Consider the following 18,168-nt stretch of genomic DNA (forward strand, 5'->3'; position numbering starts at 1 on the left):
AGTTTTAGGGTTAGGTCTATGGTTAGGGCTAGGGTTTTGGTTAGTTTTATGGGAAGGGATGCTAAGGTTAGGATTAGTGCTAGGGTTTGGGTTACTCCTAGGGTTAGTGTTAGGGTTCGGTTTAAGGTAAGTGTTACGGTTTGAGCTAGGGTTAGGGTAGGTCAAGTGTTAGGTTGAGGATCAGGGCTACGGTTAGGGTTAAGTTTACGGTTAGGTTTAGGGCTAGTGTTTGCGTTAGGGTTCGGGTTTTGTTTAAGTAATGGATAAAGTTAGAGCTAGGATATGGGCGATGGTTACACATAGGATTAGGGATAGTTATGGTTAGGTTTACAGCTAGGGTTATATTTAGAGTAATGGTTAGAGTTTGAGCTAGGATTAGGGCTAGGACAAGAATTAGGTTTAGGTTTTGTGGTAGGGTTAGGGTTAAAGTTATGTTTAGGTCTAGGTTTAGGGCTTGCATTAAGGCTAGATTTTGTGTGAGGTTTATGGCTAGTGTGAGGGCTATGGGTAATGTAAGATCTAGGGTTATGGTTATGGCTAGTTTTTTGGGTTAGGGGTTTAGATATGTCTAGTGTTAGGTTTAAGTTTTGGATTAAGATAAGGTTTAGAGCTAGGATTTGTGTTAGGGTAAGCATCAGTGTTCGGGTAGCATTGGATTTATGGTTAGGGCCAGAATTAGAACTAGGGTTAGGTCTAGGGCTAGGGTTAGTTTTTGCATTAGGTGAATGGTTATTTTAGGGCTAGGTTTTTGTTTAGGACTAGGGCTAGAGTTGTGGCTATATTTAGGTTTTGTTTAGGGCTAGGTTTTTGTTTAGGACTACGGCTAGATTTATGGCTATATTTAGGATTATGTTTCGGTCTATTGCTATTGTTTTGGTTAGGTATAGGTATAGTTTTACTTTTAGGGCTAGTGTTAGGGTTTGTTTTAATGTAAAGTTCAGCCTTTAGGGACCTAGGGTTAGTGTTAGGGTCAAAATTAAGGGTAAGGGTTAGGCTTAGGCTTCGGGTTAGGTTTAAAGATAGAATGAGGGCTATGGTTAGGACTAGTAATATAGTTAGGGTTTGGTGTAAGCAGAGGATTAGGTTTAGAACTAGGGTAGCATTAGGTTGAGAGTTTGCTTAGGGTAAAGAATAGATTTAGAGCTAGGGTTTGGGTTAGTGTTAGGGTTAGGGTTAAAGCTAGGGTTGAGGCTAAGATTAGCGCTAGATTTTGTGTTATGGTTAGGGCTATGGCTAATATAAGAACTAGCTTTATGGTTAGAGATAGTTTTAGGGTTAGGATTAGGGCTAGGTCTAGTATTTGGGTTAGGTTTAGGGTTAGTTTGATGTTTAGAATAGGGTTAGTTTAGGGTCAGAGTCAGGGTAATTATTAGTTGTAGGTATAAAGTTAGGACTAGCTGTAGTGTTAGGATTTGGTTTAGGTTAGATAAAGGGCTATAGCTGAGTTTTGTTGTGGGCTATGGCTAGGGTTAGGTCTAGTTTTAAAATTAGAATTAGAGTTAGGGCTAGTGTTAGGGTGAGGTTTAAGTTTAGAGTTAGGGTTAGATTTAGAGTTAGGGTTTTTTCTGTGTTTAGGACTATGTCTAGGGTTAGGACTAAGGTTAGGGCAAGTGTTAGGGTTAGGCATTAGATAAGGTTGGTACTAGAAATAGGTCTAGGGATAGAGTTAGGGTTAGTCTTAGGGCTAGGGTTAGAGTTAGGGTTACAGTTAGCAATAAATTAGGGCTACGAGTAGAGCTATTGTTAGTGTTAGGATTAGGCCTAGGGTTAGTGCTAGGGTTAGTGTTAGTGATAGTCTTAGGGTTAGGGTTAGGGATAGGGGAAATGATGTGGTTAAACCTAGGTTCAGAACTAGATCGAGGGTTGAAATTAGGGTTTGGGCTAGGGTTAGGTTTCTGGTTAGGATTAAGTCTAGTTTTAGGGCTAGGATGAGGGCTCAGGTTTTTGTTAGGTTTAAGGCAAGAATTAATGTCAGGTCTAGGGATATGGTTGGGATACTGTTAGGGTTTGTTTGTGGCTAGGACTAGTTTGAGCGTTATATTTAGGGTAAGGGTCAGTTTAGAGCTAGGTGTGTTATAAGAGTCACTGTGTTGCTCAGATTTTGGGTTAGGTTTTGTTTTAGTTTTAGGCCTCGAATTAGCATTAGGGTTAGGGTTAAAGTAATTGATAGGGTTAGGTTTAGTGTTCAGGTTAGGTTTAGATAAGGATAAGGTTACTGTTAGTGATAGATTTATGGTTAGGCTAAATGGATAGGGTTAGATTTAGGTTTAGTACTAGGGTTAGTGTTAGGTTTAGCATAACTGTTAGGGTTTGAGCTAGGATTATGACTATGGCAAGGGTTACATTTATGGTAAGGTCTAGGGTTAGGTTTACAGTTAGGGTTAGTGTAGGTTTAGGGTTAGGACTAGGGTTAAGTTTACAGTTAGGGTTAGAGTAGGTTTAGGGTTAGGGCTAGTGTTATCATGACGTTTATAGTTAGGTTTAGGGTAAAGGGTGGGGTTAGAGCTATGTTTATAGCTACATTTGGTTAGGCTTATGTTTAGGGTAATAGATAGGTTCAGATCTAGGGTTATGGTGAGGATTAGGGCTAGGGTTAGGGTTAGGTTTAGGGTAAGTGTTAAGGTTTGAGCTATGTTTAGTGCTAGGTTGACGAATAGAGTTAGTGTCAGGTATAGGTTTAGGTTAGGGTTAAATTTAAGGCTAGGGTTATCATTATGGTTAGAGTTATATTTAGTGTAATGGATAGGGTTAGAGCTAGTGTTAGGTCTAGGATTATGGTTAGGATTAAGTCTAGAGTTAGGTTTAGGGTTAGGGCCAGATTTAGGGTTAGGTTTAGGTTTAGCGTAAAGGTTAGGGCTAGGGTTAGGGTTAAAACGAGGTGTAGGGCTCCATTTAGAGATAGATTTTGGGTTAGGTTAATGCTACGGCTAATGTAAGAACTAGAGTTATGATTAGGGCTATTTTTAGGGTTACGATTAAGGCTAGTACTAGTTTTAGGTTTTGGTATACTTTTAGGGTGATGTTAGAGCTAGGGTTAGTGTAAAGTCATAGTCAGGCTCAAAATTATTTTTAGGGTTAGGTTAATACTGGAATTAGGGCTCACTTTAGGGCTACATGTAGGGTTAGGTTTTGGTTTAGGTTAAGGGTTAGGGTTAGGGCTTTGGCTCGGTTTTGTTTTAGGGCTTGAACAAAATTAGGGTTAGTTTTAGGATTAGTGTTATTAGAGCTAGTGTTAGTGTGAGGTTTAGGCTTAGGTTTAGGGTTGGACTTAGAGTTATGGTTAGTTCTAGGGTTAGGGCTAGGGCTAGTGTTAGTGCTAAGGTTAGGGTAAGTGTTATGGTTATGGAATGGGATAGGGTTAGATCTAGGAATAGGGATGGGGCGAGAGTTAGAGTTAGTCTTAGTGCTAGTGGCAGGGTTAGGGCTAAATTAGGGCTAGGATCAGGACTAGGATTAGTGTAAGGGTTAAGTCTAGAGGTAGAGTTAGGGTTAGATTTGGGGAAAGGGATGGGATTATAACAAGGTTCAGAAATAGGGTGAGGCATAAAATTAGGGATGGGGCAGAAGTTAGGGTTCGGGTTAGGATCAAGGCTAGGTTTAGGGCTAGGATGAGGGCTAGCATTTGTGTTAGGGTTATTGCAAGAATTAGGGCTAGGTCTAATATCAGGTCTAGGGTTATGGTTAGGGATAGTTTTCAGGTAAGATTTATGGCTAGTTCTAGTTTCAAAGTTAGGTTTAGGGTGAGGTTCAGGTTGAGAGCTAGGGGTTTTATAATAGTTAGTGTCAGGTTTTGGGTTTGGGATAGGTTGAATTTTTGGGTTATGGCTCAAATAAGCATTAAGTTGGAGTTAGGGTTATGGTAATGGATAAAGTTTGGTTTAGGCTTCAGGTTAGGTTTAGGGCTCAGATTAGATTTAGGGTAATGAGTAGGGTTAAGGTTAGGGTTAGCATTAGGTTCATGGTTATCTTTAGGGTAATAGATAGGGTTAGAGCTAGCGTTAGAACTAGGTTTATGTTTAGGATTAGCGCTAGAGTTAGGGTTAGGGTTAGGGTTAATTCTCAGGTTACGTTTAGGGTATGGGTTTGGGTTTGAGCTAGGGTTAGTGCTAAGGATAGTATTAGATTTAGGATTAAGTCTAGGGTTAGGATTAGGGTTAATATAAGGTTTAAGGTAATGGACAGGTTTAGATGTTGGGTTAGTGTTATGTTTAGGTTTAGGTTTAGGACTAGGGTTAGTGTTAAGTTTAGCATAATTGTTAGAGTTTGAGCTAGGGTAAGGACTACAGCAAGGTTTTGGTTTATGATTCGGTCTAGGCTTAGGTTTACAGTTAAGGTTAGAGTAGGTTTAGGGTTATGGCTAGGGTTGGGGTTAGGGTTATGATAAAGGCTAGGTTTAGGACTAGGATGAGGGCTAGTGTTTGTATTAGATTCAGGGCTAGGATTAGTGCTAGGGCTAGTATCAGGTATAGGGTTATGGTTAAAGGTAGTTTTAGAGTTAGGCTTATGGCTATGTCTAGTGTAAGGGTTAGGTTTAGGGTAAGGGTCAGGTTTACAGCTCAAGGAAATATTAGGATTAGGATTTGGCTTAGGTAAGGATTTAGGTTTACAGCTCAAATTACCATTAGTATTAGGTTTAGGGGTATAGTTAGTGTTTGTTTTAAGGTTCAGGTTTGGTTTAGGGTAATTGATAGAGTTAGCATTAGTGACAGGGCTAGCATTTAGCTTAGGGTTAGCAATAGGGTAAGGGATATGGTTAGGGTAATTGATAGGGTGGGAGCTCTGTGTTAGAACTAGAGTTATGGTTTTGATCTAGGGTTAGGGCTACGTTTAGGGTTAGGTCTAGGGATAGGATTATGTTAGGTTTATGGTTAGGGTTAGAGTTAAGGCTAGGGTTATCATTAACATTAGTGGTAAGGTTAAGGTGACAGAAAGGGTTAAGTTAGGTTTATATTTGGTTTAGAGTTAGAATTAGTGATAGGTTTAGGAATAGAGCTATGGTTATGTTTAGGTTTATGGGTAGGTTTATGGGTTGACCTAGAGTTAGGGCTATGCTGAGTTTAATTTTAGGGTTGTCTATGGTTACTTTTCTGGTTAGGGTTAATGTTAACATTTGGGTTCGGGCTAGTTTTATTAATAAGTTTAGGTTTAGGGTTAGGATAATGTGTAGTTTTAGAGCTAGGTTTAGGGCTATATTAAGTTTAGGGTTTGGGCTAGGTTTAGGGTGAGAGTTAGGGATAGGTCTAGGCTTATGTTTAGAGTAAGGGTTAGGCTTTGAGGTATCTTAGGACTAAGTTGAGGGCTAGGGTTATGTATAGGGCTAGTTTTAGGGTTAGGATTCTGCTTAGGGCTAGGTTTAGGCCTTAAATTAGCTCTATGTTTAGAGGTAGGTTTAGGCCTAGGGTTAGGGCTAAAGGTAATGTAAGATCTAGGCTTATGATTAGGGCTAGTTTTAGGGTTAGGGTTATGGCTGGGTCTAGAATTAGGTTTAGGTTTTGGTTAGTTTCAGGTTTTGAGGTATGTATATTGTTAAAGCCAGGGTCAGTGTTTGGGTTAGAGTTAAAGTTAGGGTTAAAGCCATAATTAGGTCTAGGTTTAGGTCTAAGGGTAGAGTTAGTGTTTGAGTTAGGTAAATGTTTATTTTAGGGCTAGGGTTAGGATTTTGTTTAGGTCTAGAGCTAGAGTTTAGCCTAGATTTAGGATTAGGCTTAGGTCTACAGCTATTGGTAGGTTTAGGTTTAGGTATAAGTTTACAACTAGGGCTAGTGTTAGGGTTTGGTTTAAGGTTAGGGTCATGTTTAGACCTAGGATTTATGTTATGGTCAGAATAAGGGTCAGGATTATGATATGGTTTGGGATAGCATTAGAGCTAGAATGAAATCTAGTGTTAGGACTATTAATAGGGTTAGGATTTGGTTAGCCAAAGGATTAGGGACAGGTATACGGTTACCATTAGGGTTAAGGTTTTGCTCTGAGTAAGGCATAAGGTTAGGGCTAGGGTTAGGTGTATGGTTAGGGTTAAAGCTTGGTTTAGGGCTCATATTAGGGCTAATTTTTGTGTGAGGTTTAAGGCTAGGGTTACAGCAACAGCTAATATAAGGGTTACAATTATAGTTAGGAGTAGAGATACATCAAGTGTTAGGGTTAGTTTTAAAATTAGGGAGATATTTATAGCTAAGGTTATTGTTAGGATATCAGTCAGGTCAGTGTTAGATTTAGGGTTAGGGTTAGGACACGAATTAGGGCTAGGTTTACTGTTAGGATTCAGTTTAGGTTTAGGGTGGTGTTTAGAGCTAGGATGAGTGTTAGGATATAAGTCAGGTTCAGGGTTATTTTAAGGTATGAATAGAACTCAAATTAGGGCTAGGGTTAGATCTAGGTGTAGTGCTAGGTTTTGGTTTAAGTTAAGGTTAGTGTTAGGCCTGTTGCTTGGTTTTGTTTTAGTGCTATGGTTAGGGTTAGGGCTAATTTTATGATTAGCTTTATGGTTAGGGTTAGGGTTAGGGTTAGGTTTAGCATTAAGGCTAGATTTAATTCTAAGATTAAGGCTAGGTATTGTGTTACGTTTAGGACAAGTATAAGGGCTAGGTGTAATGTCAGATCTAGGTTTATGGTTAGTGATATTTTTAGGGTTAGGTTTAGGCTAGGTCAAATTAAAGTGTTATGTTTAGGGAAAGGGTCAGATTAAGGGCTAGGGAATTTTTAGGGTCAGGGTCCAGCTTCAGATTTTGGTTAGGTTAAGGTTTAGGACTAAGGCTCAAATTAGCATTAAGGTTAGAATTAGGGCTAGCATAATGGATAGTGATAGATTTATGGTTCAGGTTAGGTTTCAGGTAATGGATATGGTTCCGGTTTGTGATGTGTTTAGGTTTAGGCCTAGAGTTAGCATTAGGGTCATGGTTATTGTTAGGGTAATTTATAGGGTTAGACCTAGGTTTAGGGCTAGGATAATGGTTAGGAATAGGGCTAGAATTAGGGTTAGGGTCAGCGTTAGGATGAGGTTTACACTTAGGATTAGGTTTATGGAACGGTTCAGGGTTTGAGCTAGGATTTTTGCTATGGCTAAGATTAATTTATGTTTTTTTCTAGGGTTATGTTCATGGTTAGTGTAACGGTTAGGGCTAGGGTTATCATTAGGGTTAGGGTAATATGTTTAGTTGTCAAGTTAAAGCTAGAGTTAGGTTTAGGTTAGTGTTAGGTTAAGGTTTAGGATTAGGGTTAGGGTTTGAGCTAGCTTAGATTTAGTGTTAGGGTTAGGATCACTGTTAGTTTTAGGTTTAGGTTTATGTTTAGAATTAGGGTAGGTTTAACTTTGGGTCTAGTGTTATCATTAGGGTTGAGTTTAGTGTTAGGTTATTGGGTAGAGTTTTAACTAGGGTTAAAGCTAGGGTTAAGGTTAAAATTAGGGCTGGGGTTAGTGTTAGGGTTAGGCCTTGGGTTAGTGTTAGGGTTAGGTTAAGTGTAAAGGTTAGGGATTGAACCAGGTTTAGGCCTAGGGCAAGGGTTAGGGTTACAGTCTGTGCTAGGGAAGAGTTAAGGTTAGGTTTAGGGCTAGTGTAAGCATTAGTTTTAGGTTCATGGTCAGTGTAATGGGTAGAGTTAGAGCTAAGGTTTGGACTATGGTTACATTTAGGATTAGGGCTAGAGTTAGGGTGAGGTTTAGGGTTTTGACTAGGATTATATTTATTGTAAGGTTTAGGGTTTGAACTAGGGTTAGGACTAGAAAGAGGGTTAGGGTTAGGACTAGGTTTAGGGTTAGGGCTATGCTTAGGATTTGATTTAGGGCTGTAATTAGGGCTAGGTTTTCTGTGAGGTTTAGGGCTAGTGTTAGGTATATGGGTAATGTAAGAGATAGACATATGGTTATGGCTAATTTAGAGTTCGTCTAGTGTTAATATTAATTTTTGGATTAGGACAAGGTTTAGAGTTAGGGTTTTTGTTAGAGTAAGTGTCAGGGTCCAGGTTAGGATTAGGTTTAGGTTTAGGTCAAGAATGAGGACTAGGGTTAGGTTTAGGGGAAGAGTTAGTGTTTGGTTTCACTTAAGGGTTATTGTTAAAGCTAAGGCTATGGTTATGGCTATATTTAGGATTAGATTTAGGTCTATGGCTAGTGTTAATGTTAGGTTTAGTGTTAGGGTTACAGGTAGGGCAAGTGTTAGGTTTTGGATAAGCATTAGCACAGGTTTAAATCTAGGTTTAGTATTAGAGTCAGAATAAGGGTCAGCATAAGGTTTAGGGTTTGGGTTAAGTTTAGAGCTAGAATGAGGGCTAGCTTTAGGACTAGTAATAGAGTTAGGTTTGGGGGTAGGCATAGAATAAGGTTAGGACTAGGGTAGCAATAGGGTGAGGGTTTGACTAAGTGTAAGAAATAGGGTTAAAGCTAGGATTAGAACTAGGGATATGGGTAAGGTTAGGGTCAGGGTTAGGGTTATTGTTAAAGCTAGGGTTAGGCCTTGGATTAGGGCTAGGTTTTGTGTTAGGTTTAGTGCTATGTCTAATTTAAGAACTGGAATTACGATTAGGGCTAGTTTTAGAGTTAGGTTTAGGTTGAGGTCTAGTGTTAGGATTAGGTTTAGGGATAGGGTGAAGTGTAGAGCTAGGGTTAGTGTTAAGGTCAGTGTCAGGGTTAGTATTAGTTCTAGGGTTAGAGTTAGGACTCGAATTAGGGCTAGGTGTAGGGTTAGGGTTTAGTTTAGGTTAAGGTTTAGGGTCAGTGCTATGGCTCAGTTTGTCTTGAGGGCTAGGGCTAGGTTTAGGGCTAGTTTTCAAATTAGCGTTAGGGTTAGAGCTAGTGTTAGGTTGTGGTTTAGGCTTAGGGTTAGGGTTAGATTTAGAGTTAGGGTTAGATCTAGGTTTAGGGCTACAGTGAATGTTAGGGCTATGGTTAGGACTAGGGTTTGAATTATCATAAGGGATAGGGTTAGAGCTATGGATAGGGCTAGGGTGAGAGTTAGAGTTACTGTTAGTGTTAGGTTAGATTTAGGTTTAGAATTAGGGCTGTATGAGGGCTAGGATTAGAATTATGGTTAGTATTAATGCTGAGCCTAGGTTTATGGCTAGGTTTATGCTTATGGTTATGGTTAGGTATGATGTTATAGCTAGCTTTAGAATGAGAGCGACGGTGAAAATTAGGGTTAGGTCTATGGTTAGGGTAGGTTTATGATTAAGGCAAAGATTAGGGCTAGAAATAGGGCTAGAGTTTGTTTTATGGTTAGGGCTTCATTAGGGCTAGGGCTAATATCCGGTCTAGGGTTATGGTTAGAGATAGTTTTAGAATTAAGATTATTAGGGTTAGGATTAGGTTTATGGATATGGTTAGATTTATGGTTCATGTTAGGTTTAGAGTAATGTATAGGTTTAGGATTAGGAATAGTTTTAGAGTTATCCTATGTTAGCATTAGGGTTAGAATTAGGATTAGTGTAATGGATAGGGATACAGCTCGGGTTAGGGCTAGGTTTTTGGTTAGGATTAAGCATAGGTTTAGGGTTATGTTTTGGGTAATGTCAAGGTTTAGGTTTAGGGTTAGGTTTAGGGTAAGGGTTAGGGCTAGAATTAGGGTTATGGTTAGTGTTAAAGGTAGTGTTAGGGCTCCGATTATGTCGCGACCCCTTGCCCGCAAGGAAGACGCAACTCCGAAATCTTCTCTCAGTAGTTTATTCGGGCCCTTGATATTTATTATTCTTTCTTCTTCTCTTCTTCCGGATGCCCTCCCAGCCTTAATAAAGCATCCCAAGCCCCAATGCAAAGCTGCCGCGTGGAACTTTCTCACAGGGTGGTGAAAAATCATGTGCCAACTCTCTCAGATAAGGAGTTGTTTGTCACATACCACAGCGGAGCCAGCGCCATCTCGTAATGGCAACCATAGTCTGCAGAAAAGGCAGAAGCGGCTCACCACAGTTCCCCCTTTCTGTTTTATTAAAACAATACAGGCGAGAGTAGAGGTCCTATCCCACTGTGCAGAAGTGGCTGCATAGTATGGCTCAGTCCTAAGGAGGGCCCTTCCCCAGATCCGAGGCCATATCAGCCGACGCCTTTTTTCGTGGGGCGGGGCGTGGACGCGTCTAACCCGCATGCAATAGGACATGCTCTCCTTGAGGTCCACGTCAAGGATCACTCAAGTGCAGTGCCTTGCCTCGCATCCTGTATCGTGACGATGGTGGACGAAGGGGGATAGCTGAGGCTGAACTGTGGCTGTATTAATGACAAACAAGTTGACAGCACCCTGAAAGAAAGGCACGGACTTTAAGGCGATAGTAAAGCACTAGTGTGGAAACCCATCTGCGTGCAATGGCAGCAAGACCGGCAGAGTGCAAGGGCTTTCCAACACTAAGAGAATAACAAGGAAAGTCATGTCGATGCCAGTGCAATGTTATAATAACTTGGGGTGCAACGACCATGACAAAGGTTTACTGTTTAAGATGCGCAAGCCAGACTTGAGGTGAGTTGCCATTTTCTAAAGCTGCAAGAGCTTGTATGATCATAGCCTTTTCTTGTGCATGGCGAGTTTTAAGGAGACAGAGAAACCACAAACAAAGTATAACACTGAAGCAACACATTGCACCAAAAATGCCTACTCCCACCCACTCTTTGAAGAAGGAAAAAGCAGAAGATATCCAATCGGTGAATTGACCCAAAGTCACTGGTTCAACACGGGTACTATTCAAAACAGCAATCTGAGTTAGTTGAGACTGGATCATGTCTTCCGCTGCCATGGACCAATTTCCGGCCAAATATTCGCCAATGATGCAGGAGGCATTTCTGGAATCATTAAATCTGACAGAGGTTATGCATAAATGTGCACGTTGATCAACACAACCCAAAAGCACTAAGTCAGCCAATTCTTCTACCTGAGCTTGAAGTAAATCTATCCTTTGGTTGGCAGCTAAAATCCCTGACAAAATATGTTGATTAATTGAATTTTGGGATTCAAGTATGGTGGAAGTTTGTTGAACAACTTGATTAATGGTGGCAGCAGTTTGTACTTGACTGGCCATGACTACTCCAGCTGTAACTGCTGCAGCAGCAGACACCGCCACAGCTGTCACTATAGCTGCCGTAATTCCAAAATCTCTGCGGACTCTAAGTAGTTCAACAATGGGGAATTTATCTGGGTCCGCAGTGACTGGGATTGGGACAAAGGTTGGAATTTTCATAATCACTGCCGTAGTCCAGGAGCCATTCCAACACTCAGACAAGTAGCAAGTAACATTAGAACAATTAAGCATCCCCTGTAATGTAACATTAGCCAAAAGAAACAGAAACGGAGATTGGAGACAGACTGCTGCGGAGGGTAATGTAGCATTAGATAATTGTGAATTATTTGCAAAAATTTTAAGCCTCCTACCTCACTCCGAGTCTTGGGTAATGCCAGAAACATTAAACAGCCAACTTTGGACTCCTAATATTTCCCTGGGGAAACACAAGCGCGGACTAGACTAGCCCAATCTGAGGGAGTCATACAAAATCTAGTAAGTCCCTCCACCTGAGTGAGAGTGAAAGCGGCATCTATGCCATAAGTGTGGACGGATTCTGCCAAGGTTTTAACTATCTTAAAGTCTAAAGGCTCATGATATCTTCCCCTGTTATTGTCCTGAAACACCGGGTACGCAAGTCCCATATCTGTATTAACTGCCCTCCAAACTTGCGCATGAAAAGATCTCCCGGAACCTTGGCTCCCCCCCACATACGGGGGTGGGGCAACAGGCATCATATCTTCTTCTAAATTTTCAACCTCCTCCTCCTCAGAATTCTGTTGACCAATATTAGATCCCTCCCCCTTCTTACAGTAGGCATGCGTGCCTTGTGTCTCCTTTTTCTTCTTTTTCATTTTTATCTTATGTAGTTGTTGTAACAATATATCAAGGTCCTCAGAACTCTCTGAGTTGCTTGTGTTCTCAGGCGTTCTGAATTCGGTCAAGTCTGGATAGAGCCTTCTCCTATTTTTATCTTCAGGCTCTTTTGCCTTCTCACTACTGTTACTTTTGATACTCTCTGCCACTTCACTATGTGACCCTTCAGATTTTTCCTCATGTAGTTGTTCAAGAACGGCCTGACCCTCACTCACAGCTTCTTGGCATTTACCATCTGTAAGGCAACTACGGACCATTTTCCAAAGGGGTATCACCCCACCCTCTAATATGCCCTGCTCAGAAGCAAAGTCAAGATCTTTGCCTAATTTATCCCAACTAGGTACAGTAAGGCTGCCCGAAAATGCAAACCACGGTGCAGCGATATCTATCTTCTGTAAAAATCTCTGTAAAGTACTATGTTTCACTTCCAGGCCCTTGGAACGCAACAGGCCATCTAGGGCCAGGAGAAGCGGACTTGAAGATGCGGCACCCATGACACAACAACAAAAGAAGCACAAAAAACAAAAGCAAAAGTAGAAGCGAAAGTACACAGTGCAGCTGCAATAAAATGTAAGGCTCTCTCTGTGTTTACAGAGGAGCTGCCCCGCTTTGGTCGCGGATCCCATTTACTAGGGACTAACCCCGCTTTGGTCGCGGATCCCACTTACCTGGGATTAACCCCGCTTTGGTCGCGGATCCCACTTACCTGGGACTAACCGGTGCACCACCCCTGACTGCTGAAAGTTCTGGTTCCCGGGTCTCGGCACCACTTGTCGCGACCCCTTGCCCGCAAGGAAGACGCAACTCCGAAATCTTCTCTCAGTAGTTTATTCGGGCCCTTGATATTTATTATTCTTTCTTCTTCTCTTCTTCCGGATGCCCTCCCAGCCTTAATAAAGCATCCCAAGCCCCAATGCAAAGCTGCCGCGTGGAACTTTCTCACAGGGTGGTGAAAAATCATGTGCCAACTCTCTCAGATAAGGAGTTGTTTGTCACATACCACAGCGGAGCCAGCGCCATCTCGTAATGGCAACCATAGTCTGCAGAAAAGGCAGAAGCGGCTCACCACACGATTAGGCATAGGTTTTGGTTTATGTTAGGGCTAGGTTTAGGGCTACAGCCAATGTAAGACCTAGGGTTATAATTTGAACTAGTTTTAGGGTCAGTGTTAGGGCCACGTCTAGGGTTAGGTTTAGGTTTAGGTTTTGAGTGATGTTTAGGGCTAGGTTTAGTGGTAGGGTCAGAGCCAGGTTCAGGGCTTGTTTTAGGGTTAGGGATAGAACTCAAATTAGAGCTAGGTTTAGGGTTAGGTGTAGGATTAGGGTTTGGTTTTATGTTAAAATATAGGTTTAGGGCTATGGCTCGGTTGTTTTGTAGGGCTAGGGGTACGGTAGGGCTAGTTTTAGGATTAGCATTAGTGTTACGGCTTGTATTAGTGAGAGGTTTAGCTTAGGGTTAGGGTTAGATTTAGAGTAAGGATTAGATATAGGATTAGGGCTAGAGCTAGGGTTAGGGCTAATGTAAAGGCAAGTGATAGGATGATAGTAAGGGATAGGGTTAGAACTAGAAATAGGACTAAGGTGAGAGTTAGAGTTAGTTTTAGGGTTAGGGTTAGGTTAGGTTTAGGGCTAAATTAGGGCTAAGATTATGTCTAGCGTTTATATTAGGGTTAGGCCTAGTTTTAGGCTTAGGTTTAGGTTTAGGGATAGGGTTAGGTTTAGGGGAAGGGATGGGGTTAGAGCTAGTTTTAGGGCTAGGTCAAAGTTTAGAATTCGGTTAGGGCTTGGGTTATGATTTGGTTTAGTAATAAGGCTAGGTTTAGGGCTAGGATGAGGGCTAGTGTTTGTTTTAGGGTTATAGAACAATTAGGGCTAGGGCTAGTGTCAAGTCTAGATTTACGTTAGGGATAGATTGAGAGTTAAATGTATGGCTAGGTCTGGTGTAAGGGTTTGGTTTATGGTAAGGGTCAGGGTTAGAGCTAGGTGTATTATTAGGGCTAGAAGTAGGTTTCAGGTTTAGTTTAGGCTAGGGTTTAGGTTTAGAGGTTGAATTAGCATTAGGGTTTGTTTAGGGTAATGATAGGTTTAGGTTTAGTGTTCATATTAGTTGTAGAATAATTAATAGGTTTAGAGTTACCAAAAGAATTAGAGTTAGACCTAGGGTAAGCCTTAGGGTTATGGCTGTGTTTAAGATAATGGATAGGTTTAAGGCTAAGGTAATGGTTTGTATTAGGGCAAGCATTAGGGTTAGACCTAGGGTTAAGCTTAGGTTTAGGTTTAGGATATGGTTTAGGGTTTGAGCTAGGGTTAGTGCTAGGGCAATTGTTAGGTTTAGGGTTAGGTCTAGGTTATAGTTATGGTTAGTGTCAAGGTTAGTGTTATGTTTAGGGCTAGGGTTATCATTATGTTTAGGATATTGTATGGGGTTTGATGTTGTGTTAGGTTTAGGGTTAGGTTTAGGTTTTGGCTTAAGTTTAGGATTAGGGATAGGCTTAGGTTTAGGTTTAGGGTAAAGTTTAGGGTTTGAGTGAAGGTTAGCTCTATGGCAAGGGTTAGGTTTATAGTTATGTCTAGGGTTAGGGTTGGGGTAGATTTAGGGTAAGGGCTAGGGTTATCATAAGGGTTAGGATTACGATTAGGTTAATGGTAGGGTTAGAGCTAGGTTTTGGGCAAGTGTTATCATTATGGTTAGGGTTAGAGTTAGGGTAATATGTCGGCTTAGAGCTAGGGTTAGGAATAGGGTTAAGGTTAGGATTAAGGTTAAGTTTAGGTTTAGGCCATGGGTTAGTGTTAGGGTTAGGTTAAGTTTAAGGGTTAGGTATTGAGCTAGTGTTTGGACTAGAAGGAAGATTATGGTTAGAGACAGTGTGAGCGTTAGGGCTATTGCTAGCATTTGGGTAAGGATTAGGGTTACAGTAATGGATAGAGTTAGAGTTAGGTTTTGGCCTATGGTGATTGGTAGTTTCAAGGTTAATGATATAGCTAGGTCTAGTGTTAGGGTTATTTTTTATTTATTTTTTTTAGAATACGGTTTAGAGCTAGAGTTTGTGTTAGGGTAAGGGTAAGTGTTCAAATTAGTGTTAGGTTTGTTGTTACGGCCAGCATTAGGACTAGGTTTTGGTCTAGGGGTAGGGTTAGTGTTTGGGTTAGGTTAAGGGTTACTATTAGGGCAAGGACTAAGCTTTTGTTTAGGGCTAGGCCTAGAGTTATCACTAGATAAAGGATTAAGTGTAGGTCTAGGTCTAGTGTTATGGTAAGGTTTATTTATAGGGTTACAGGTAGTGCCAATGTTAGGGTTTGGTTTAGGGTTAGGGTCAGGTTTAGATCTATGGTTAGTGTTAGGGTCAGAATAAGGGTCAGGGTTAGGGTTATAGTGTTACATAGTGATATATCTAGATTGAGACTTAGGGTTAGGTCTAGTAATAGAGTTAGGTTTTGGGTTAGTCTAAGGATTAGGTTTAGAACTAGGGTAGATTTAAGGATAAAGATTGGCTTAGGGTAAGTTATAGGGCTAGTGCTAGTGTTAGGGCTAGGGTTAGGGTTAGGGTTAGGGATAGGGTTAGGTTTAGGGTTAGAGCTAGGCTAGGTTTTTTGTTAGCTTTAGAGCTACGGCTAATGTAAGAACTAGGGTTACAATTAGGGCTTTTTTAGGGTTAGGTTATGGCTATGTCAAGTGTAAGGCTTAATATTTCTGCTAGGATTAGCTATGGAGAGGTTTAGGTTTATGGTTAGGTATTGGGATACGTTTATATTTAGGGTTAAGTTTAGTGTCAGGGAAATGGTTAAGGTTAGGGTTTTGGTTAAGATTAGGGTCAGCTTAATGTTAGGGTTAGGGTTAGGATTAGCGTTAGTGTTAGATTTAGGGTTAGGGTTAGGGTTAGGTTTAGTGTCAGTGATAGGGTTAGGGTTTTGATTAGGGTTAGCATTAGGGTTAGGCCTAAGGTTAGGGCTTGTGTTAGGTTTATTGTAATGGATAGGGTTAGAACCAGAAAAAGGGCTAGGGGGACAGTTGCAGATATTTTTAGGACAAGGTTAGTGGTAGACTTTGTGTTATGGCTAAATTAGGGCTAGGATTAGTGCTAGGGCTAGTATTAGGATTAAATCTATGGTTAGGGCTAGAGATATGGTTAGTGTTAGGGTTCCGGCTAGTGATAGGGTTGGGGGAAAGGATGGGGTTATACCTAAGTTCAGGTCTAGGGTGAGGGTTAAAATTAGAGATAGGTCTAGAATTAGTGTTTGGGTTAGGATTAAGGCTAGGTATAGGCCGAAGATGAGGACTAGTGTTTGTTTTAAGGTTAGGGATAGGATTAGGGCTGGGGCTAATGTCAGGTCTGGGTTTATGGTTATGGTTAGTTTTAGGGTTAGGTTATAGCTAGTTCTAGTGTAAGGGTTAGGTTTAGATTAAGGGTCAGGTTAAAAGCTAGGTTTATTATTAGGGTCAGGGTTCAAGTAGGGTTTGATTTAGGTTAAGATTTAGGGTTAATGCTTGAATTAGCATTATGGATAGGGTTAGGGTTTGGGTTAGGGTATTGATAGGGTTAGGTTTAAGGTTCAGGTTAGGTTTAGAATACTGAATAAAGTTAGTCTTAGCAATAGTGTTAGTGTTAGGCCTAGGGTTAGCATTTGTGTTAGGCTTATCTTTAGGGTAATTTGTAGGGTTACAGCTAAGATAGAGCTAAGATTAAGGTTAGAATTAGGACTTGGGTTAGGGTTAGGCCTAGGGTTTGTGTCAGGGTTAGTTTTGTGGTAAGTGTTATCGGTTGAGCTAGGATTAGGGCTAGTGTGAGGGATAGATTTAGTGTTTGTTTTAGGGTTAGGTTTAGGATTAGTGTTAGGGTTAGGGATAAGGATAGGGTTAGGGTTTGTTTGTAGGGTTAGTGTTAGTGTTTGTGTTAGGGTAAGGGTTAGGGTTAGGGTTATGCATACGGTTAAGATTCAGATTATGGTTAGGTTTAGGGTAGGTTTTGGTTTGGGTTAGGGTAAGGATTAAAGTTTGTGTTAGGTTTAGATTTATTGTTATTTCTAGGGTTTAGTTTATTGTTAGGTATTGTTAGATATAGATTAAGGTTAGTTTTAGGGTTGGTGTTAGGGAAAGGATTAGGTTAGGTTTAGGGTAAAGGTTAGGTTAGGTTTAGGGTTAGGTTAGGGTAAAGATTATGCTGAGTGTTAGAGTTTGTGTCAGTGTTGGGTTAGTGTTAGGTTTAGGATTACGGTAAGGGTTAGTGTTAGGATTAGGGTTTGGGTTAGGGTTAGGGTTTTGAAGGGTTATTGTTAGGATTAGGATTAGGATTTGAGTTTTGGTTAGAGACAAGTTTAGGGTTATATTTAGGATTAGGGTTAGGGTTAGTGTTAGAGTTAGGTTTAAGGTTAGGGTTAGGGATAGTATGAATTTTAGAGATAGGTTTAGGGTTAGGTTAAGGGATAGGGTTAATGTTAGGGATAGGTTTAGGGTTAGGGTTAGGTTTAGTGTTAGGTTTGGCATTAGGTTTAGGGTTAGTGTGAGGGGTTGGGTTAGGGTTAAGTTCAGTTTCATGGTTATTGTTAGGATTAGAGTTTGTGTTAAAGTTATGTTTAGGATAAGGTTTATGTTTCGTGTTAGGGATATGTTCAGGGTTAGTGTTATGTTTAGGTTTAGGGATAGGGTTAGGATTAATGTTTGGGATAGGTTTAGTGTTAGTGTTAGGGTTTGGGTTAGGTTTAGTGTTAGTGTTAGGGTTTGGGTTAGGGTTAGAGTGAGTTTTAGGGTTAGTATTAGCTCTCAGGTTAACGTTAGCTTTAGGGTTAGGGTTAGGGTTAGGGTTAGTGTTAGGGTTATTGTTAGTGTAAGGGTTAAAGATAGGGTTAGAGTTTGGGTTAGTGTTAGGGTTAAGATTAGGGTTAGGGTTTGTGTAAAGGTTACTGTTAGGATTAGGGTTATGGTTTGGATTTGGGTTAGGATTAGTGTTTGGCATAGTATTAGGGTAATAGGGTTAGACTTAGTGTTAGTGTTATTGTAAGGGTTAGAAGATGGTTTAGCTTTAGGGTTACAAGTAGGGTGAGTTTTAGGGTTTGTGTTAGTGTTAGGTTTAAGTTTAGGGTAAAGGTTAGTGTTAGGGTTAGTGTTAGGGTTAAGGTTAGGTATAGTGTTAAGGTTAGATATAGGTTTAGGTTTAGGGTTAGTGTTTGGGTTATGGTTAGGTTTAGGTTTAGCATTATGGATAGGGTTAGGTTTAGGTTTAGGGTTAGAGATAGGATTAGTGATAGGGTTAGTGTTACTGTTAGGGTACGGTTTAGGGTTAGGGTTAGGGTTTTGGTTAGGCTTAGGTTTAGATTTAGAGTTCGG

This window comes from Marmota flaviventris, chromosome 8, assembly GCF_047511675.1.
Source record: "Marmota flaviventris isolate mMarFla1 chromosome 8, mMarFla1.hap1, whole genome shotgun sequence".
In the NCBI taxonomy this organism is placed as follows: domain Eukaryota; kingdom Metazoa; phylum Chordata; class Mammalia; order Rodentia; family Sciuridae; genus Marmota; species Marmota flaviventris.